Source organism: Narcine bancroftii, chromosome 5 (genome assembly GCF_036971445.1).
Source record: "Narcine bancroftii isolate sNarBan1 chromosome 5, sNarBan1.hap1, whole genome shotgun sequence".
In the NCBI taxonomy this organism is placed as follows: Eukaryota; Metazoa; Chordata; class Chondrichthyes; order Torpediniformes; family Narcinidae; genus Narcine; species Narcine bancroftii.
The window spans coordinates 236,126,475-236,134,112 of record NC_091473.1 but is presented as its reverse complement, the minus strand read 5'-3'; the positions used below and the strand labels follow the sequence as shown (position 1 = coordinate 236,134,112).

The following is a 7,638-nucleotide window of genomic DNA, read 5'->3' as shown; positions in this document are numbered from 1 at the left end:
TTAGGGAGTGGGATGGCGTGAGGGAGCGGGCAGTTTGAGGGAAAATGGCGAAGCCTGACAGCTCCACTAGCCACTCTGTGATAGTGCAGTGGAGCAACGGGGCTGTCAGCATGATCTCAACCATCTTACCTTCCTGTTTGTAGCTGCTTTCAGCAGGTATCCATTTACACAGGAGGTGGAGTGACTTCGGTCCACCTCTGACACTATGCCCCACCTTGGCAGCGGGAACCTGGATTGCACTGGATCTGCCAATCCACCTGTGGACCTTTGATGTAGGAAAGTAGTGTCTTTACAAATTGCTAATTTTCACCATAAAAGGGCTATAATTTACAGAACATAGTACATAATCAGGACAGTGCAGCATAAAAACAGATCCTTTGACTCACCAATTGTAAGTCATTCCATCTGCTTGGACACGGCCTTCAGCTAGATCCAGTGTCCTTTCTTTTAAAAATATTTTTATTAATTTGATAGAAATATTACATGTAGATATTGTCTGGATATTAATTAATTATATAGCTGTAATATCTTCTTTGGCTTGGCTTCGCGGACGAAGATTTATGGAGGGGGTAAAAGTCCACGTCAGCTGCAGGCTCGTTTGTGGCTGACAAGTCCGATGCGGGACAGGCAGACACGGTTGCAGCGGCTGCAGGGGAAAATTGGTTGGTTGGGGTTGGGTGTTGGGTTTTTCCTCCTTTGCCTTTTGTCAGTGAGGTGGGCTCTGCGGTCTTCTTCAAAGGAGGTTGCTCACCAACCCATAGCTGTAATATAGTGCAGTACAAAATATGACTATATATAAATTACACATTGTTTTATATAATTCTTGAAAAAAGTAAAAAATTAAAAAATCCTCATGAGAATTTCACCTCATTCTAAAACAGGTAGCCCTCAAGTTCCACCCTATACAAGTTATATCCACCCACATGTACGACCAAATTAAAAAAAAAATCTTTATTGACACTACTGTACAAGTACATATTTTGAATTAAAAGTACTGTGTATATAGTGGGCCCCATTCCCCCCCAACAGCCTAATGTCCCCGTTCCCCCTGGCAGCCTGAAATTCCCTTTCCCAGCGTCAGCCCAAGGTCCCCATTCCCCACAGCATCCCGAGGTCCCATTCCCCAACTTACGACCAACTCTGAGTTCTAACTATAGTTGATCATACGCATCCATTACGGTCGTAAGTCGGAACTACTTTTACTGAGATATACATTGCGATTATCTAAATAGACCAATCTTTTCTAGTTGAGGAAAAAAACCCAAAAATACGAACAAAAGAGAAAAGAAAAATAAAGAAAAAATACCCTCTCAATAAACACAGTCACCAGCAAATAAATTGTAAAGAATCATGTATCAGCTCTTGGACATTGGACACAAAAACTCCCAGAGCACCCCTGCCGAAGTCATCAAATTATGATAATAATTTAGTCCATGAATGAGCCCCATATCTTGTCAAATTCAATCATGAACTCTTTAACATTAGATCTAATTTTCTCCAAACTCAGGAAAGACATAATATCCTGTAACCATTACATATGAGTTGGTACGATGCAGTCTTTCCATCTTATCAAAATTGCTCGTCTGGCCGTCAATGAGGTAAAAGCTACTATTCTTTTTTGAGTTGAATTCAAGGAAATCTTTTCTTCTAGTGAATAACCAAACAAAGCAATAAAAGGACACGGTTCTAAATTGATCCTAAGAATCCATGCTAGAGTTTTTAAGTATTCTTCCCAATATTATTGTAGTTCAGGACACTCCCAGAACTTATCAATCAGAGAGGCCTCAAAAATTTTACATTTGTCACCTAGTGGATCAACATCAGGATAAAAACGAGATAATCTAACTTTGGACATATGTATTCTATGTACAACTTTAAATTGTATTAAACAATGTCGTGCACAGAATGAAGTATTATTAATCAGATCAGGTGTGTTATCCTTATTTTCAACTGAAATTAATGTATTCAAATCTGATTCCTGTTCATTCTTTGGATTCAGTGTCCTGAGCAAGCCAGATGCTAAATCTTAAGACATATGATCTGTCCTGATAAGAACTCCAGAATATTGGATCTCATCTAAACATGGCCTCGATTTCAGTTTTCTCTTGTCCTTTTTCTACACTATTTCGACACAGCAATTTCTGCCCCTCGAAATACCAGAGGTGTTTACAAACTTTGACAAACTCTTGCCAGCTTTTTCAGCCTCTAGTTAAATCTCTGCAGAGTATCACAGAGTAGAATAAGTTATTTAACCAATATTTTCAATTCCAGATGGCAAGATAAGAAAGTGTCTAGTCCATCAGTGATATGATGGACTAATTTGCAAGGCCAGATGAAAATTTAAAATAACAAAAGTTGTTGGCAATAAGAAACCTATACTATAATAGGCTAAAGAACAGAATTGACAAAAATGGATGTGTCTGCTTAACTATAATTGATTATTGTTCTTTTGATGTTCCATCATAAACAAGCCTTCATTAAGCAGACGTGAAAACGGGACAAATGCAATAAATTTCTTGAATCTACTCTCCTCCCCCTCTCCCATCAGATCAATTTCTAATAATTCTCTGCATAAAATGTAAGTATAATACTCACATTCATCATTTAAATCAAATATCATCAACTTCCTAATTTTTTTTCTGTCCATGGTTTGCAAATCACCTTTGTTTCCTTTCCTATTGCCTACTCAGCACCATTTAACTCCACTGTTGTAATTCCCTTACGCAAACCTCAAACTTTACGAACTATTTTGAAAATCAAACATATAGTAAACTCAGAGGTCCGGGCAGCAATATTAGAGAGATAATTAGTTAATTATCCTGGCCTTTCAATAAGCTTGAAATTCACTGAGTATTTCCATCATTTTCTGTTTTTCTTTTTAATTTTAACAGTCCAGTCCAGTAGAAAGCCCTTCCAACCAATGAAATATGTTCTTCCTAATTTCACCTCATTAACCCTTTACGCTTTGGAGGGTGGATTCATTTGCTAACTCTTGTTTTAAAAAAAATCAGGCTGGAGGAATGAAAATCTCTTTGGCAATGTGAAAGTCAACGCACACAATATAGGACTATTCATATTACATTTTGTTGTCATATTAATCTATTCAGTAAAATGCCAACAGGAATTGTAGAAAGAGTTTTAGCATTCGCATTTTACACTTATTTATGTTTGCACATTAGTTACTTTAATCACATTATCAAAACAGTTTCAACCAATACTTTATTTCCATGTATTTTCTTATGCTCCAATATTAGTTGATTCTGTGGGCCTGTACTGGGTCTCCAATCTGCAAAACAAAGGAAAACAAATCAGACATACAGTGTGGTAACAGACCCTTCTGCCCTATGCACCTGTGCAGCCCAAATATCCCAATTGACCTACAACCCCTGCACGTTTTGAAGGGTGGGAGGAAATCAGAGAACCCAGAGGAAACCCACGCAGACACGGGGAAAACGCACAAACTCCTTAGAGACAGTGGCAATTTGAACCTGGGTCACTGCCACTGTCATAGCTTTGCACAATCATGCCACCATGTGGGTTGCTTCTTATATTTTCTGGCTAGATTGTCATCCTTCGCAAGCAATTGTGAAAGGTAAGAAAAGGAGATGAATAAAATAATTAAGTTCAGGAACCAAAAGCATTTGGTGTCCATTTGTCTTTTTACTCCCATTCCAGCATCTGCTTCATTAAAAAAAAGATTCTCAAAGTCAACTTTTACAGTCAATGGCTAATTAACTGGAGAGATGTAATCAATTTTTAGATAATACTCTCGCTATAGTTTTCTGCTTCTACCATGAATGTGGCATGTATTACAAAAATAGATGTACTAAAGTAATTATAGTTTGCAGCTGAATCTGAATGCATTCTTTTATTTATTTAACTTGCTTAGAGATGATATGGTCACAAGACAAATACATGACTGAAATTAATTGGCTGAACAAATCAGACACACGGATATAAGTATATAACAACATAGGGCTGAAGGACTGAAGTCACCGTGGTGGAAGTAAAAACAACGCAGGAGAAACTAAGCAGCTCAGTGTACTTTTTATAGCAAATATAAAGATACATAACCAATGTTCTGGGCTTGAGCCCTTCATCATGGTATTTAAAAATAATAGGCAGGCACCCAAAAAAAGTGGGGGCTGGGGCAGGGGGAGGAACATAATCCTGGAGGCAGGATTTAATAGGTGGATAAGGGAGGGAGGGCACATCACCAAGCAGGGGAAGGTGGGATGGCTCTGTGAATGGAGAGGGAAGGGGGTGAAGACAAAAGGATAGGGCCAGAGGGAGAATGGAGAGCAGAAACTGGGAGATTCGATGTTAACGCCATCTGGTTGGAGAGTGCCCGGGTGAAAAATTAAGTATCGCTCCTCCAATTTGCAGGTGATCTTAATAGGACAGTACATGGGGCCATGGACAGCATGGGAGTGCAATGCGGAATTGAAGTGGTTGGGTACTGGAAGATCCCTGTCACTAATATACACAGAGCAAAGGTGTTCAGCAAAGCACTCTCCCAGTCTGCGTCCAGTGTAGAGAAGGCTACATATTTTAAATTAAAATTTAAGTTTAGACATACAGCATGGTTCCAGGCCATTTCAGCCACGAGCCCATGCCGCATGATTACACCCAATTAACCTACACCTCCGGTACGTTTTTGACAATGGGAGTAAACCAGAGCACCCAGAAGAAGCCCATTGTGGTGCACTGTTAGCCAGAATCAGACGCACACAAAGATAAAGACTGTACAACAGGCTTTAATCCACAAAGACTTCCACAGAGCCAGGCTGGCTGTGGCTGCAGCAACTCTGAGTGAGGCCTCGGGAGGCCGGCGCAGACTTATATCCCAGAGGGTGATTGACTCCCAACCGGGTGGGGCTTGATCCATTCAGGCCAACTGATTGACAGCCGGCCAGGTGTTGTCCTGTCCCCTTACACTCCTGCAGGTACAGAGGTCGCCCCCTGCAGTAGGCCGGTGGTACATTCCTGCAGGTACAGAGGTCGCCCCCTGCAGTAGGCCAGTGGTACATTCCTGCAGGTACAGAGGTTGCCCCCTGCAGTAGGCCGGTGGTGTACCACCACACCCATGCAGATACAGGGAGAATGTACAAACTCCTTACAGACAGCGCAAAATTTGAACCCCGATCTTGATTGCTGGCGCTGCAGTAGTGTTGCACGAACCACTATGCTAATCGTGCTGCCCATATGAAATACGAAATAGGAGCAAGAATGGGCCATTTGTCCCATTGAGCCGGCTTAATCATTCAACAGGATCGTGGCTGATCTGGGCATGGGCTCAGCTCCACTTACCAGCTGGTTTCCCCATATACTTGACTTCTCCTATTCTTCAAGAATCCATCTACGTGCAAGGAAGAGAGGGAAATGCATGATGGGTAAGCAGCAGAAATTCCAGCATCAGGAGTTTCTCCTGCCTCTCCTGCCATCTGCAAATTGCACGTGATTTGATCATCCAGTTCAACATTTAATGGCTTTAGAAATCCCCGTTGAACACAAGACTCCAACTTCTCAGAAAGAGACCATGAGTACAAACATTTTATCAATTAAAAAGGTAATTAAAATGTCACAAACATTATTAATTAAGTCAATCACATCCCTGCTTATTTTCAAATAGTTCTGAATTGTATTTCAAACCTTAATGAAGCAAAAGTATGTGAAGCGGTTTATTTCAATTCCTTGAAAGAGATTCTCAACCTGTAATCAGTAAAATTGCTGATGAGTAGTTTTTATCCAGTCTGTTCACCTGCAGCTTTGCTTAAATTTGTTGGGTTTTTTTTAAGAATGTGCAACGTAAGTAAAATCAGGTGGAAGCGTAACAGTGGGTGCGATTTGACCTATAATTCATGACATCAAGACTTTAAAATATATGACTAGATCTCCACTTGAAGGTTCAAGGTTACGTAGCTTTCATACTGCATTAAATTGCTTAGGTTTTAATTAAGTGTTTAAGCAAAGAGTATGAATTTATAAAATCACACATTATAGCTTTGATATTGTAAGACATTTGACAGTAGATATATAAAATCAATCACTTCAGCTTGTTCCCAAAAGTTTCCACTATCTGGATCAAGAACAGGGACAATGGAAATCCTGAGAAGTTTGAGTATGTCACCTCAATGGACTCCATCTAAATCTCCTGTTGACTATGTCCCCTCAATGGACTTCATCTAAATCTCCTGTTGAGTATGTCCCCTCAATGGACTCCATCTAAATCTCCTGTTGACTATGTCCCCTCAATGGACTTCATCTAAATCTCCTGTTGAGTATGTCCCCTCAATGGACTCCATCTAAATCTCCTGTTGACTATGTCCCCTCAATGGACTTCATCTAAATCTCCTGTTGACTATGTCCCCTCAATGGACTTCATCTAAATCTCCTGTTGACTATGTCCCCTCAATGGACTCCATCTAAATCTCCTGTTGAGTATGTCCCCTCAATGGACTCCATCTAAATCTTTGGTTGCTTAAGAAAGGCAGCCAACTTATAGACCCTTTCAAACTGCCATGTAAAATGGGATTAACTGGGCAATTTGCATGATTAGCGCCCCATTTACTCAGCAGTTTGAAAGGGTCCAACCGGGTCAACCCTATCAGAACCCAACCGGGTCCCTGACCGACCTCAGAGGTGGTCAGGGAACCCAGTAAACCTTACCTAGGTCTCGTCCATGGCCGATTCGAAAATGAAAATGGCCAACCTGCTTATTCCAGTGACGTCAGCACTTATGCCAAGTGCGTCACCGGGTAACATTGGTGAGGTGCGTGACGTGCCATTCACCTCGTCGTCGTGGGGACGGGAACCCCCTTAAATCATCGGGTTGGCGATTTAATGGGTAGATTCCCCCTGCGATTTGAAAGGTGTGAAAGCACCAATAGGCTGAAACAGTTCCTTCCCCACAGCAATGAAGTTCCTGAATGAGCCCCACTACAAGGGTATCGTGCTCTTCTTGCTTCATACTAATAGATCTTTCTTTTCTTTGTACACTGTAAAGTGTGCTTTTTACATGACTGTATGAATATCAGAAATAACCTGTTGGACTGCTTGTAGAATCCCTGGATGAGACATAACATGACAGTTGAACTATACTCTACCACTACTATAATGGATGTTAATAGCCCTGAGCTGCATAACAAGGTGTGGCAAAAAATTGAGACCGATGATTCAGGTTATAAAGAGCACAGTCCACAGATACTAAGTATAACAATGCCTGCATTAAAAAACAAATCGCACTGCATGGCATTCTGCGATTTGCAATAGTGCAACAACTACAAAAAGTTCTGTGAGGGCAGAAGAGCTACAAGGCACTGTGCTTTGCTTGTGAAGGGATGGGCCATGATGATGATTGAAAAAAAAACACACGTTGGCAAAATTATAAAGTGATTATAAGTAGGATAAATAATTTTAATACAACATAAAACATTAAATTAGCAAATTAATTAATCAATCAACTCAATCACCCATTGTGATAGTATGGGATCCTATCACCTCTGTATATATTTGTATACAGTGTTAATAATTGGCTGAGAGCCGTAGCCACACCTACTGGCCAGGTCATAAGGTGCTGCACCTTATCAGACCCAGGTCAGTCTGGACTGGTCAACCTCGATGTACTACACTCCAGTC

General features: G+C 40.7%; 1 long non-coding RNA gene across 1 annotated transcript in view; it reads right to left on the bottom strand.

Annotated features, from left to right (window-relative positions):
- Positions 1-300: 300 nt before the first annotated feature.
- LOC138765059 (uncharacterized) overlaps positions 301-7,638 on the bottom strand; it is a 57,572-nt gene continuing 50,234 nt past the window's right edge. The window contains exons 5-6 of the long non-coding RNA XR_011358445.1: positions 3,219-3,286; positions 301-761 (exon numbers count right to left, since the gene is read on the bottom strand). This is a non-coding gene — a long non-coding RNA (uncharacterized lncRNA). The remainder of the gene's footprint in view (positions 762-3,218; positions 3,287-7,638) is intronic.